General features: G+C 44.9%; 1 protein-coding gene across 1 annotated transcript in view; it reads left to right on the top strand.

Annotated features, from left to right (window-relative positions):
• The window catches only part of ASTN2 (astrotactin 2), a 754139-nt gene that overhangs the window by 662295 nt on the left and 76144 nt on the right, over window positions 1–15700 (top strand). The window lies entirely within an intron of this gene.

The raw sequence follows: 15700 nt of genomic DNA, 5'->3' as shown, positions 1-15700 counted from the left end.
CCACAGGATAGTGAAGGTGATGGTGATGTGTGTGTGTGTGTGTGTGTGTGTGTGTGTGTGTACACGCATGCATTTTGGTGAAGTGTTGCTGGAGCAGAAGACTGAGTGGGAAGAGTGAATATAGACTTTGAGAGGTTGAGGCAGGATCACTATGTGGAACTTAGAGCCTGTCTCCCAAATGGAAAGAGATACAGAAGAAGAAGCAATTCTGGAGGAAAGGAACTATAGTAACTGATAGAAATAAACTGATAGAAATAACTGATAGAAGGATCCATCTGAAGCTCATGGGCAGGGACTGGCCTCCCTGAGATGGAAGGATGCTGTTGCCCGCTCGGGTAATTCTTCCCTAGAGACCCAGATGAAACAGGACAAGAGGAAATGATAGGTGTTGGCAGAAGAAGGGGAAAGAGGTACACACATCAATTTAATCAGTGTTGTGAGTAAAAGAGAATTCTGAGCTAGGGGCAGGCTAGGCTAGGAGGAGAGAGATGGTTTAGGTCGGAGCATGGGCTAAAGTGTTTTGCAATGTGTGGTCCATTTATATCAGAATCACAAGGGAGAACATGTTAATAATGCAAATTACAGCATTGACTCCAAAGCTACTGAATCAGTATTTCTGGGAACTTTTATTTTTTAGATCCCACCCCCCACCCCCCAACCCCCGGCCAGTGATTCCATGTCTATTAATGTGTGAGAGTCACCATGATTGAGAATCTTCTTGGGATGATGAAACCAAATAAATGTTTTCCCAAAGAGTTCTGCAGGCCTTTGGAATGCCCCTCCTCCTCTCCCCACTCCACATCCTGGCTTCCTATGAAAGACAGAGTTCCCTGCATGTGTTTTGCCTTCCTCTAGCCTCTCAGTTAGGTCCCATTGTGCCCAAAGGCTGACATCTGCCGACATTGGGGCCAAGTCTGCTTGTCTTCCTGACAGGCAGTGGAGCGATAAAGCTAGAATAGGCATCTCAGAAGTAGGAGGGTTCACGTTTTCATGGGGCCTTGGCCCAAGCTTTCCTATGTTAGGTAGAGTCTCCATTTTTAGGGACAGGATCTCCTGCCTATCTCACAGTGCTATTAGGAGGAGGGTATGAGGTCTTGAGTACAAAGTTTCTTCAGCTCTGCCAGCCTGGTCCTCATGAGGAAAAGAGCCTACCCAGCATCCTTACTTTTAGGGTTCATTCTTACTTTCTCTGCTTCCTCCTCTCCTGATCTCCTCCTCACCCACACTGCTGGCAGTGTGGCCACATTGACCCTATGAGGTAAGAATTGACACCCTGGTCTTACAGTTGAGGGTGCTGTGACTCAAAGCACCCATAAAGCAGGTGTGTCTGTCCAAGTCCACCGAAACCGAGATCTGTCCAAGTCTACTGTCAAGAGACATTCTGTGGATATAATCTGGTCACCTAAGAACTTTGATTTCTGTGGTCTGATCCACTAGTCTGGGGGTGGGGTAGGTATTGCAGAGGAGGGATAGGACGCTTGATGGGGCAATGTAGGAGGGGAAAGGAGTGATTCTGACTGGAGATCTGGAGAGGGCCATTGGGGAAGGAGTGAGACTAATGCTGGGATAGTTCATGTGAGATTTTTATAAGTTGGATTTTAAAAGATGCCTACGAATTCAATAGGATGGGTGAGTGAACACATGATACACAAAGGTGTGGAGGTAGGAGACTTCCAACCATGTTTGGGGAAACAGCTGGCCTCACGAGTAGTATCAAAAGCATGCGGGGAGACCTGAATAAAGACGTCACAGGGCCAGATGTAGGAGGCCTTGAATACCATGCTAGGTGGGCCGTTGGTAGGGAAGAGCGCTCCAGCGGACGTGGGCCTCAGATAAGGGCCTGCAGGGGGAAGAGGCTCGGCCTCTTCGGGGGTCGCCCAGGGTCTCCCCACCCCATCTGCTCCCTTCCCCATGCCAGAAGTCTATCCTAAAGATTCCAGGACCTCTCTGCTGGGATCACCTTGCACAAGAGCATCCGTCCTGCCTGCTGCCTGGATTGAGCAAGAGGCTGGAAGCAGGGTGAGGAAGCAGCAGCTGTGAGTCAGACCGCCCCCACGCAGGCTCCAGCCTGGGCCTGGGGCCCCAGCTGGGAGCGGAGCTCTTGCCCTGGTTGTATTTGCCGAATACGCGCTGTACAGCCAAGTGTGGCTCGGAGCTGCCCTGACTCACCGGGGACTCTCTGAGCGGCTCGTGCCCCTGCCGTGGCTTTTATTTCTCTTTCTCCCCCTTCTCCGCACCCCCCTTCCCTTGCCTCCCGTTCTTTTCTTTTACTTCCTTCTCTTCCTTTAAAAATGTGCCCTCCTCTGCCTTTCCTTTCTTTGTTGTACTTTCAGCTTCTTCTCCTCCCTCCTTTGAATCCTTTTTAGGTCTTTATTGTAGTATTTGTCATGTGACTCAGGTTTTGGACCTGAGGTTTAGGAGACCCAGGTTTAGACCAGGCTATCAGTGACTCACTAGATGGCTTTGGCCTCATCTCTTCTCTTTGGGCCTCAGTTTGCCCATCCGTCCAGTAAGCACCTTGATTAGATGGAGGTTTAAAGACAGAAGAACCATCAGGACTTCTCCTAGAAGGTTCTGTTTCCACTCCTTCACTTTTTTCATAGAATTGTTAAATGACAGAGTTCACAGGGCTCTCAGACTTCCCTGAGGGCCTTGGGTTCTAGACCTTGGCTGCCTGCTCGAATCACCTGTTGAGCTTCTGAAAACTGCTGTTCCCCAGACCTCACACCAGACCAATCGGAGGAGAATCTATGGGGCAGGGGCTCAGGTGTTCATTTTGTACAAGCTCCCCCACGTGATTCTCTTAGGCAGCCAGGGTGGGGAATTACTGACTTAGAAGAAACGACTTTTGGCAAAGGTGGGGAAACTGAGGCCCAGAGCAGAAAAAGGGACATGTCCAGGGTCACATGGGAAGTAAGTGCAGACAGAACCAGAATGAAGCCTCCCGCCATCTCCGCCCCCTTGGCCTGGACTCTGAATCGCCTTAAGCAAATGCCACTGCCTGCAGTGGGGCCAGGCAGGAGAGCAGCCTTCTGACTCTGCCAGAGCCTGGCTTAGAGGCAAGGCCCAGACACAGCCCCATTAAGCCAGGCGTGCCTTACGGGAATCGCTCCTGGCTCCGGCTTAGAAAACAAACAGAGTGCTTTGGTTTTCTTTGGCTGTATCTCCTCGTGGGGGAGCTAGGAGGAGAGCACCTGAGGACGCAGGTTTCCTGCTCTTCTCCCAGGCAAAGTGAAGCTGCCAGCTGGGGAGAACTGGAGACAGGTGGGCAGCGACTTTGGGGATGAGCTGGGGAGTACGTGCCGTCAGAAGCATCCCATACAGGGGCTGATGTCTGAGGGGGAGGGGGTGGGGGCTGGGAACCTCAGCTTGGATGGCAGCTGTAGGTAGGCTGCACACCTTGCCCAGGCTCCAGGCAGACCCCTTCTGGGGTATGCATGCCTCACTCCTTCCTTCCAGACAATGGTTACTGTGGGAGGAGGTCTCAGTTGGAATTTTCATTCAAGCTGCTGTTTATTGAGAGCTCCCTACTTGTAAGGCACTATGGTAAGTTCTTTATACTTACAGGAAGTTCCCATGTGGATTCTCCCCAGCTCACTGATGTAGGAGTGATTAGTATGTCCCTTTCAGATGAAGTCTACCATTACAGGCATACCTAGTGGGTGCCGAACTCTAGGTAGGTCTGCCTGAGTCCAAAGCTCAGCCTCTTGATCAATATACAACACCACTTTGGCATAAATCAGCAGATCTGGGTTTCTTTCTACACTCCTCTCCTGGCAGGCTGTGTGTCTTTGAGCAAATTAGTTTACCTCTCTGGGCCTGTTTCCTCCTCTGTATATTGCTTGCTGTGCCTATTTCACATGACTGATGTGAGGATCAAGTCAAAGTTGGACATGAAAGCGGTTAGTAAACAACAGAGAGATATACAAAGTGAGAGATTATTGCTGTTATCGCCAAACACAGCTGTGTCCCCACATGGGGAAACCATCACACATACACCTGTCCATACTTGTGACCTTGGCCATCCCTGGCAACCTCCTGGTTCCCAAGGACTCGGGTGGAGGAGGAGAAGGGGAGAGAGGCAATAATAGGAACCTGTTTATAAAACACTTCACATCTCTCAGATGAAAGCTTCTAGATAAATATCACGACACCACATAAATAAAACATAAATGAAATAATATTATTCCTACCCTCTCCAGCCAGCATGCCTGCAGATGCTTTCATTGAAGCTAAGGGCAGCTAGGTGAGGTCCAAAGAGCAAGGGCTTTGGAGTCAGTAACTGGAGTTCAACTCCTTCTTCTCCTCCCGAGTACTGGCTACATGGCCTGGGGGCTGGTTACTTAGCCTCTCTGAGCTTCGGTTTCCTCATGGAGTTGGAAATAAACACACCTATCCCCTGGTTGCTACAATGAAACAAGCTCCTGTACCTATCTCTAGACTAGGATTCATCACACTAGATAACTATTTACCTTTTGACATGCCTGCCTTCCCCATATTACTGTAAAGGTCCAGGCACTAACTGTGCTTCCCATTGATATGATGGTTATACTCAATAAATGTCGATCTCCTTTCTTTAATTCTGTCAAAGTCACTACCGTTCCCATACCCCCAGATCAAAGTCGAGACCCACACCTCTTTCTCACTCAGTACATTACTCAACTCAAACAAAGTGTAGACTCCTGACTTGTTGAAATGTCTAGGCTGTGCTACTTTTCACTTGTCTGACCCGCCTGGGAAGTCATCTCCCATCTCTCAGACTCCATTTATACACATCTGAAATGGGGAAATGTCCCTCCTATGCACCAAAATCCTTCCTAGGAGGATCAAATATGATACTGCCAGTGAAAGTGCTTTGTAAACCGGGAGGCATTTGGAAAGTAAAAAGGAACACTATCTGTATTGGGAACCCGTTGTCTGTCACCCTGATGTATTTGGTTTGACAGTGTTATTTTGCTAAGCTCTCATACCCTACCCGCAGAGTTCTTTCACCCCATCATCTAAGACAGAATAGCTTCAGCACTTCACCTTCGAGTCAGGAGACCCAGCCACCACCGCTGCCCCTGCTCTTCCCATGCCATTCTCGTCAGCCTCTCCTCGCTGACCTCTGCCATACCCTGCAGTCAGGAAGACTGAAATACTGCTCAGTTGGAATCCAGGAGACCAGAAGTTGAGTCTGGGCCTCAAGTCTGATCTCCCACTCTGGAACTCAGCTCCTTCTAGTAGAAACTGAAGAGATTCCAGATGACAGTAATCATCCACTCTCACACTGTTAGCACATTTACTGCACAAGGACATAAAACGACAGGGACTCAGAGAGACGTGAGTAGCTTTCCTGACGCCCCTCGGCTGCAATTTGGTGTTAGAATTGTGTCTTATTTTATGTCTTCGTCCCCACCGCCCAGCACAGTGCCTGACCTGTGCTCTGTACTCCGAAGGTGTTTGTTGAATGCGTTCTGACACTGAACGCCTGTGAATTTACTTGATGGGGTTGTTTTTTTTCCTGCTAAAAACTGGCAATTTTGAAATTGGATTTTAGAAAGATTTAGGTTGTTTATAAAAATCCTTAAACCATGGTTTTCAAGTATGTTTCTCAGAGCTTAAGGGATCTGTGGCTAGACCTCAGGGGCCCACAAGCTGTGCAGTAGAATTGCTTTATGGGATAAAGGAGCTGGGGCCTCATGGCCCCAGTCTTTGGGTTTTATATAGGATGTATGGGTAAGATGTTCTGGAAAGGTGGAGTCTTGGCTTTGAAATGTTTGAAAACCGAATGATGTTAGGTAATGAGAAGGAATTGGGGTTTCCCAAATGAGGCACTGAGGACCAGGCCAGGGGTGCATCTGAAGATTCAGTCTGCGGTGTTCATCCTCTGATTTGGGGAGCAACACTTTCTTTCTTCTTTTTTTTTCTAATATAATTTATTGTCAAATTGGTTTCCGTACAACACCCAGCGCTCATCCCAACAAGTGCCCTCCTCCCAGCTCATCACCCACTTTGCCCTCTCCCCCACCCGCATCTATCCTTAAATCTTTAGGGCATTTCCACAAGACCATGTGTAACCGGTACAGAAGCCCACTGGGATCAAAGCACAGCCTGGGGGTGAAACTCTAGGCCCTTTCAAACTCTCTGTTTTCTTGAGGATAGCCCACGGCCCCAGGCGGGCGGCCCCCCATGCCAGGTCTGGCGTCCCTAGCTGTGAGTTGGCACATCTGAGAGCTTGGCCTAACTCTGGGCCAGGAGCTACTCATGCAGTCCAAGAACATCGCTGGGAAGCTGGAAGGATCTGCCCCGGGGGCTGCAGAGGAGCAAGGCACATCCACGTTTGCTCAGGCATCCAGGGAGCAGGTAGCAGGGCTGGGAGCAGGCCATTGGCATTCTCACCAAGGGTCTTCTGGCTCATATTCCAAAACAAGCCAGGGAGAAAGTTTCTGCAGCTGGGAAGAAAGATGGGGGAAATCCATCTGAGGCCTTTTTATGCTTTATGACTTTTTATGTCCTTAAGACAGCCACAAAAATAGTTCTCGGCTTCACCTTCTTTGCCATGTTTCCCACTGATTTGGCTCCTGGAAAATTGCTGTTGTGTTTGCTCTTGTGGTCTAGAGGCCTGGCCCCTCGAACCTAATCCAGAGTGTGACCTTTGGTGTCTAAAGTATAAGGCCTTTGTGCCCAAACCGTGTTCCAGGGTAAACTGTTGATACCCCTAAAAATGAATCAACCAAACAACCGAGGAATGAAGGTATGTGATAGAACAGTCAAAGGCACATCAGATCTGTGGCAATAGAGGAGCCCAAGTAGCTGTCCTTTCCTTGTGTTCTGGCGTGTGTAAACGTAGCAAATTGCCTGTAAAAATGGGCTGGAGGTGGACCCTTTCAGAGAAGGACCTGTCACTGCCATGTCTAAGATACCTGTGTTTTTTGTCAATGACAGTTCTTGATAACAAACATTTTTTGTTTTGGAGGGTGGGAGGGATGCTGTCATAGGTGAGTCACTTGATTGGACATGGAGGGCTTCTGGGTTGCCTCCTGTCTCCTCCTCATGACTATCTGAGGGACACCCCATTTTTCATTCAGATATCTCATTTCTCCCCAGACACTGTATGTTCCTTAGTAGGACCACCTAGGTGCAAGTTCGGGGTTGACTCGTTATTGAATACTAGAATGTCAGCCATGGAGTGCTGTTGGAGAACTTTGAATGCATCCCTCTTAGTTTACAAAAGAGGCCTTGTTTGGTAGTTTCTTTCCAAGTACTTCCAAAGGGAATTTGATATTGTTAACCCGTTCCCCAATCTCTCTGTTAAAACTAGACTCTATCATGTTTTAATGGGGGAAAGATAGTGAAGGATTCCATCAGCCACTCCAGCTCACATTGGCTTTGTGGGGACAGTGACAAAGCCTGAACTCCATGTGCTCCTCGGTGCATATCCAGCTGGGCCCCGTGGCTCGGCAGAAGGTACCAACAGGAACCTCAGAAGCATCATCCTGACGTCACAGATAGTTCTGGGGCCAGCGGGTTTGTCAGCAGGTCCCAGCAAGGAGCTGAGAAGCTTCTATCAGCTCCAAATTCACAGGAGAGGAAAACAAAATTCCATCATAATGTTGACCATCTGTGGATGAGGATGATTTTTCAAGAGAGGCCACTGGAGAAGGCGACGGGGAAAATAAAGACTATTGTCTTAAGGGAACATGATTTAAAAGGGAACACTTGTCCAGCTCAGCAAATGGTATATGGCATAGAGCTGCATTATTCTACTTTGCCAGACTTCTGACTTTTAAGCAATTTTAAGCTTCTTTTAAAAAAATTATTGTGGTAAGAACACTTAATATGAGTTCTGCTCTATTGACAAATTTTGAAATGAACAATACAGTATTGTTAACTATAGGTACAATGTACATCGGATCTCTAGAACTTTCTCCTTGCAAAATTGAAATATTATGCCCATTGATTAGCAATGGCCCATTTTCCCCTCCTGGAGCCCCTTGAAACTACCATTCCACTCTCTGATTCTGTGTTTGACTATTTTGGATATCTCATATAGGTGAAATCATGCAGCATTTTCCTTCTGTGACTGGCTTATTTAGAACTCAGCATACTGTCCTCATGAAGACAAGCATATTGTCCTCAAGAAGACAAGAGTCTCATGGTTCATTCATATCATCACATATTGCCAAATTTCCTTTTGTTTAAAGACTATTACTCCATTGTTTGTATATTCCTCAACTCGCTTATCTTCTCATCCAATGATGGACATTTGGTTACTTCCACATCTTGGCCACTGTGGCTCAAAACCACAGTGAGTCATTACCTCACACCTGTTAGGATGGCTTTATCAAAAGAACAAAGGACAAGTGTTGGCGAAGATGTGGAGAAATAGGAAGCCTTGTGCATTGTTGATGGGAATGTAAAGTGGTACAGCCACTTTGGGACAGTATGGAGGTTCCTGAAAAAAAAGTAGAAATTCAACTACCATATTCTCTGAGTATATATCCAAAAGAATTGAAATCAGTTGCTTGAAGAGCTATCAACACTTCTGTATTCACTGAAGCTTCTTTTTCTTCAGGACAATCTGTTTCAAAACTATGTCATAATCAACAAAGGGGAGAGTATTAGTCCTCCTTCATGCTATCATCCATGAGTATGAAGAACTCCCCTCATTTTCTTCAAAGCTTTTCTTTCCATCAAAAAAACTTGCCAGATGGTCCCTAGGATGCATATTTAGTAGAGCTAATATTCAGTTTAAAATAGTTCCAAAAAAGCTATATTGCTGTCCAACACTGATACTGTATGACTTTTTTGGGGGACTGGATGATTCAAAAGATGAAACATCAAGGTTATTCCAAAAATAATACTCTTGAAACAACACTTTGATGAATGGGACTGATAATGTTCTTTAATAACTCCAAACTGTTATCTCTTTTCCCAAGAATCTATAACTTGGCTTTTTCAGATTTTTCTAAGCTATTTTTAAAGTTCACAATGAATTTAACATTTTTTTCTGAACACCCTTCCAATGATCTTTGGCCAAAAATAATAAACATGTCAACTTGAGTTGTTCTGATATTAAGACCGTTTATTCAATTGAAGTGAAGGGATTTATTAGGCCCTCTTATGAACAGTAGTTCTTAGAGGATCTTATGAACCACTAAAGGTTTGTCACCTTTTTATTTCATTAAACATTATATTAAATTTATTAGGCTATATTATGGTTTGTTGATTATAATGTGAATTAATATAACTTTCTTAAAGGTAAATATTATGAATACATAGCAGAAGACAACTTACTCCAGGAAGAATTGCTCATAAAATATTTGCATGCAAGAATGTCTAGGACAATGTTAACTATAAAGGAAATCATCTAAATATTACCACTGAAGAAAGCCCATTACAAATTACCATCTGATATGTTTTAATTAAAGCACTTTTGGCTCCAGGGGTGTGGATGTCTTTACTTAGAACTGAAGGGGGAGTCTTGTGAGTCAAAGAGACATGGGAACTGGGAGTTATTAGGAATCACTATTGTTGTTCTCTCAGTCTTCCAGAAGCCCATCATCTGTTGCCTCTGGTCACGATATAAAGTCACTGCCCCAGTCCAGTGTTTTGACCATCTGCCTATCTTCCCTGTACCTTGGAATTACCAGCTTTATTTCCCTAGAGAAAAGAAATATGATTGGGCCACCTTGGGTTAAATTTTTATTCTTGATTCAGTAAGCTATGATTAAAGATATAGGGTTACCTGGGAAAACCATGGCTAACACAGCCCAGTACTATGTGTCTTGGGGCTAGTTCTCAGAGAGCAGAGTTATAGTCTGGGTGAACTTCGCAGTGGCTCATATAGTCGTGTGTGTTGTATGTTGTGTGCTGTGTATTGATTCAAGCAACATATACCAAAATGTCACCATAAGTTGTTTTCTTTATGTTATGTCTGGCAGATTTATATTTTCTTCATTTCCTTAAATTATAATGAACAGATTTTTTTATAATAAAAAGAGGTTTAAAATTATATAGAATTTCCATAGTAGAAAATGGTGCTGCGTGCATTATAGAATGGGAAAACAGAAATGGTAACAAAGCTCTCAGAAAGACACAGGTCTGAGATGGTCAGAATTTTCATAGATTTCTTTCCCAACCAATGTATATTCTCTATATAGTGGAAAACATAATGTATTTTACATTTTTCTACTTTTTTTTTAAATTTTTTTTCAACGTTTATTTATTTTTGGGACAGAGAGAGACAGAGCATGAACGGGGGAGGGGCAGAGAGAGAGGGAGACACAGAATCGGAAACAGGCTCCAGGCTCCGAGCCATCAGCCCAGAGCCTGATGCGGGGCTCGAACTCACGGACCGCGAGATCGTGACCTGGCTGAAGTCGGACGCTTAACCGACTGCGCCACCCAGGCGCCCCTCTACTTTTTTTTATTAGATGGTGTTATCTAAGCCTTTCCTCCCCATCGCCCCCCCCCCCGCCCCCACAGGAGAAAAAAAAGTTTTGTAAACTACTGGCAAACATTTTAGTGTCTGTATACAGTTTTATAATATGGATAGTCCAGATTTTATTTACCATTTTTCCAGTGTTGGACATTTAGGCACTTTGAGTTTCTCACTTATTTTGAAGACGGCTGACATAAACATGGGCCTTTGCATTTTAGACAAAAATAATCTGAACTATGCAGTCTGGTAACTAAAGGAATTCTTGAACCTACTAAGAAAAGTTTTCTCTGATGATGCTTACAAGGGTTTCTCTTCTTCCATTGTGTTTCTTTTCTTTTTGGAAGTCCTGAGTCTGTGTGAGCTCCCGCTGGGGTTAGTGCTTTAGGCGTCCTGGTTGCTGCCCTGCACACAGGATCAGCAGGAAGCCACCTACAGGCTGGACAATTATACGCCAAGAACTCATCCAGGGGCCAAAGCTGCCGCCCAAGCAGTTGGCTGCCGTAGTGAACACATTTTGACCACAGGCCCAGAGTTTCCCCTCTTAATGTGTTATTCCATTCACTGTCAGATCTCTGGGGAGCTGGGATTCAGAGAGGATTAAGAAATGAAACTCTGCAGATAATCAAGGGAAAAGTACAAGAAGTCATTTTACCTTTCTTTTCCAGCGTATTCGTTTTTGGTAGAAAGAAATTTAAATTTAGATGGATGTGCTATTTTCCTCTCTTCCTTATATTTGAAGCCTGCGATCTGGTGCAGGATCTAACGATTGGTGAATTTTCCACCAGACATGAATAGAAATTTAAATTAGAACTGGAACATCTGAGAGCCAGGAGGATCCTTAGAAATAAATCCACTAGAGAGATCTGAAAGCTTAGGAATGGAGAAGCTAAGGGATCTATCGGGCATTTCGTGGCTAGTCACTGGCTGGAAAAGCTGGCCTCCAGTAGCTAAGACTCAAATACTGTATCTTCATCATATCGACATGTCATTGATTTTAAGAGCCACTTTGTTTTAGGTGCCATTAAGAAGAAAAAGAAAATGCTGCCAACTCAGCTGTAAGCCAGTGCTTTCTTCACAATTAAATTTTTAGACTCATTAAAAGAGCTCATGTATTGTGATTGTATTTTTGTAATATATCACTTCTGTGATATAAAGGTAAAATAAGTGTTCAAATATTCATAGCATTTCTTTACATCCAGCCTTGACTTTGCCAAATCACTTTCTGATTCAAGGTCATTGAATCCTGGGTTTTTCCATATACTATTGTTCTCTTTACCAGCCAGAGGATTGATTATACTGCATTCCCCCGTCCCCCCACCACTACCTCATAGTATTTGAGGTTTTTTAACAGCAACATTGAGATATAAGTTGCATCCCTTACGGTTTGCCTGTTTAAAGTATATAATTTAATAGGGGTTTTTTTTTGTACATTTGCAGAGTTGTAACTACCAACATAATCAATTTTAGGACTTCGTCAGCACCCCCCAAATATGCCCCCTACCCATTAGCGTCCACTCCCTTCTTCCTCTCATTTCCCCAGTCCCACACAACCACAAATCTACTTTCTACCTCCATGGATCTGCCTGCCCTGGACATTTCATAGAAATGGAATCTTAACAATATGTGATCTTCGATGACTGGCTTCTTTCACGGTTCATCCCTGTCACAGCATGTATAGTATATCACTTGTTTTTATTACCACATTTCTTCAACGAAGACTCCATTATTATCTCTGGGATTTTCCTTCAAGTTTTAATGCTGGTGCTTTCCTGATCTTTCTGGCGGTTGTCAGTGAAGGCTGTCAGCCAACAGTCAGGACTCCCATTTCCTTCACAATTAGTTCTTTAGGAGTTTGTGGCCTGAAACATCAAGGGCTGTCTGTATCCAGTTGTACGCGAAGAATGACAGCCAAATTCACACAAGGTGCACGCAGTCACATCTGCCACCTGGCTGATGGAAACTGTTTGTATGTCATCATCACTTGTAGGACACATCTCAATTTTTCAGATATACTGAAAGACCAAAAAAATAAGTATGTATTTTATTATTTATAAAATACGGAAATGTATCTTTAGTACTTTTCCTTCAGTCGATACGAAGAGCTTTGGCTCTGAGTGCCAGCAAGCAGAGAGACTTGGGACATACAGCCCAGACTCTGCAAAGGCCGTTAGAACTCACGAGTCCAACATCACAGCCAGAGCAGAATTCGGCTCCAGATCCATGGTTGTCTGCTCTTGGGTACGAGAATCACCTGCAGAGGGTTTCAAATATGAAGCCCTGGGTCACAACCCTGAAGATCCTTTCTCAGTAGGACTGGCGTAGAGCCAAAATCCCCTTCTCTTTCTCTTGCTTGCCCTTTCATTCTTTCTCTTTTTCTCTGCTTCTCTTTCCTCCCTCCCTTTTTTTTCCCCCATAGAAGCTAATCCAAGACTGGGACACAGCTGTGGCTCATTCCAGACAGATCAGCTAGAGATAGCCTAAGCATCAAGCAGAAGGCACTGTCTTAGAGTACAGTTAGTCATGCATTTGGAGCGCACAGGTCTGGTTTCCAACCTGGACGTGGCCTCTTAGGAGCAGTGTGACGTGGGGCAGATCACTGGGCCTCCTCACCCCCTATCCCGTCCCCTGTATAACATTCCCAGCTGCCCTGGCTCACATCTTCTGTGGCTTGAATCGTTACCATTATCCCTCAGTACCTATGACTTGAAATCGAAATTTTTGATTCTACACCTGTATCCCGTTCCCCACGTGGCAGCTGCCCAGCTCTTCTGATTCTGTGATGGTCAGTGAGTTTGCAGGAGACACTTTTTCCAAACACTGAGCTGTCCTTAAAACTTTTCTCCAAGAGACCCTGCTGGGTTTTCTGGCTTCGGAAACTTAGGGGCAGGCGGGTTCCATCAAAGCTCATCATTCACCGCCTCCCTCCTCAGGTCTTCTCTGTGGGTTTCAGTTCCCGGTGTCCCTACCACAAACCGCATTACATATGCCACTCCATCTTGTATCCATAGTCCAAGACTGAAAGAAAGTGTGCACTTGTCAGAAATACACCTGTCAAATGAACATGAAGTTACCAATATAAATTGTAAAGCCAAAATTTCAGTTCTGTTTGTTCCATGTTACACATGTCCATACACATTGACACGTGTAAACATGGAGAAATTCTGGTGAACAGGGAGACCAAATAAAATAAAAAGCACGTGAGCATCAGTAAGCAGAGGGGCCTTGAACCACATATCAAACAGAACTTCACACTTGTGGCTGTGCCCTATCCCTGTGTTTCAGCACCACTGCTGTGCAGTTAGGACATAAAGACAAAAGTGCGGTTCTGTTTTGGAGATCATAGTCTAGAAGGCAAGCAGACAAGGACATATGTGATGTAGTTTAAGTGTTTCCATGGGGGAAAGTGAAGAAGCAATGGGAACAAACACTGGGCCTCCTACCCAGCCTACGGGATGGGACGGGTGCAAGAAGGAAGTTGTCTCCACGTACACTAACAGTTATTGAATGATAGGCTACCCTTTGCCATCACCTTCCATCTGGGCGTGGTTTTCTGTTTTGACAAGTAGAAATATCAGTGTATTCTTTCACTTAGCAGATGTATATTTAGAGCTGTCCTAGGTGGTAAGTGTTCGATGGGCAAAAGACAAATGGTCCCCATCACTGGGGGACTTGTCAAATGCAGCTGAAACAAATTAGACCAACAGACTACAGGGAAAATTCATGTTATGATAAGGTTCTGTGAAGAGAACAATTAGGAATGTTTTTGGAGCGCACAGGTCTGGCTTTGAAAAGGAGTATCAGGAGAACCCTAATTTAATTGATGGGGAAGCGGTCATTCTTATGTTGAAAGGAGTCTTCTGTTTCCTGACTCTGATTTGATTAATTCATTTTTTGTTCTTTTATTTTCATATTTTAAAGTCATCGGACATTTCTTTTTTTAAAATCTTTTTTATTGTTTATTTTTGAGAGAGAAACAGAGACAGAGCATGAGAGGGGGAGGGGCAGAGAGAGAGGGAGACACAGAATCCAAAGCAGACTCCAGGCTCTGAACTGTCGGCACAGAGCCTGACGTAAGGCTTGAACTCACAAACCCAAGATGATGACCTGAGTGGAAGATGGACGCTTAACCGACTGAGCCACCCAGGTGTCCCTTGTCAGATGTTTCTAATTATTTGTGCTGGGTCAGAATTGGATCTGAGCAACTGGGATCCAGATATCAGACTGGCCTCATTGGGAAGTTAAAACACAAACAAAAAAAAACAAAAACCCAGCTTAGGCAGGCATACTAAAAATCGCAATGACACATTTATCATATTTCCAAAATTAAAATATGCTTCCATCTCTTTTGCTGCTTACACCACCTCCATGAAGTAGATATTATGATTATCTCCCTATTAGAGATAAGGAAAGAGAGACTTTTAGAGGTTTCCAGGATGTGACAGGCACACATGTCAGAGATGCTGGACCACATGCACAAAGTTAAGCCTTCTGAAGTCGTGTTCTTTGTATAAATGAAATTAGCACCAAACAATAGAGGTCAGCTGTGGCTTAGACAAGGGGGGAAAGAGGGTGGGGGTTGCTGTGGAGGAGGTTTGGAATAAGGCGGGGCTTCCTAGAGAAGATGTCATTTGAGCTGGGCCTTGGAAATGAGTAGGATTTCAATAAGCCTCCACTGACAGCAGGCAAGGAAATGGGGAGAAGTGGTCTACCAAGTGGGGGGTACAGCCAACACAAAAGCAGGGAGGTATAAAATTGTGACCTGTTTGGGGATGAATCCAGAAGGGATGGTTTATGGAACGAGTGCACCTGGAATGGTAGTTGGGACCCATTTAGGGCAACTCCGAAGAGTTGTGACCTTTTTTTCCCTGAGGCCCATGAATAATTAAAGACTTTCAGCAGGGAAACAGCAAAGGAAAAGCTTTGCTTAGGGTTGGCACCTGCAGGGTAAAGGATCGAGAAAGCTCCCTTGACACGTTGGGAATTCTCATTACGTCCTTCTGGCACTGCTGTTGAATGCAGCGGTGGCTTGCTTTAATCTCTCGTGTTTACTACTCAGTGCTAACATTATCACTCAATCTAAGGACCTCTGGTAGAGGGGAGATGAATAGCTTTTGAATACAGGTTTTAATCTGATGCTTCATTTATTGACCTATTACAGCAGCCGTAGAGGGCAGAAGCTATCAGTGGTATTTAGGTTCTGGATGAGGGTAGAGGATGGGACAAAATCCCACCCCCGGAGCCGGGAAATCACTGGCCCCTGTGCTCTGCTGTTTC

This window comes from Lynx canadensis, chromosome D4 (genome assembly GCF_007474595.2).
Source record: "Lynx canadensis isolate LIC74 chromosome D4, mLynCan4.pri.v2, whole genome shotgun sequence".
Classification (NCBI taxonomy): domain Eukaryota; kingdom Metazoa; phylum Chordata; class Mammalia; order Carnivora; family Felidae; genus Lynx; species Lynx canadensis.
This window is presented reverse-complemented; position numbering and strand designations above follow the sequence as displayed.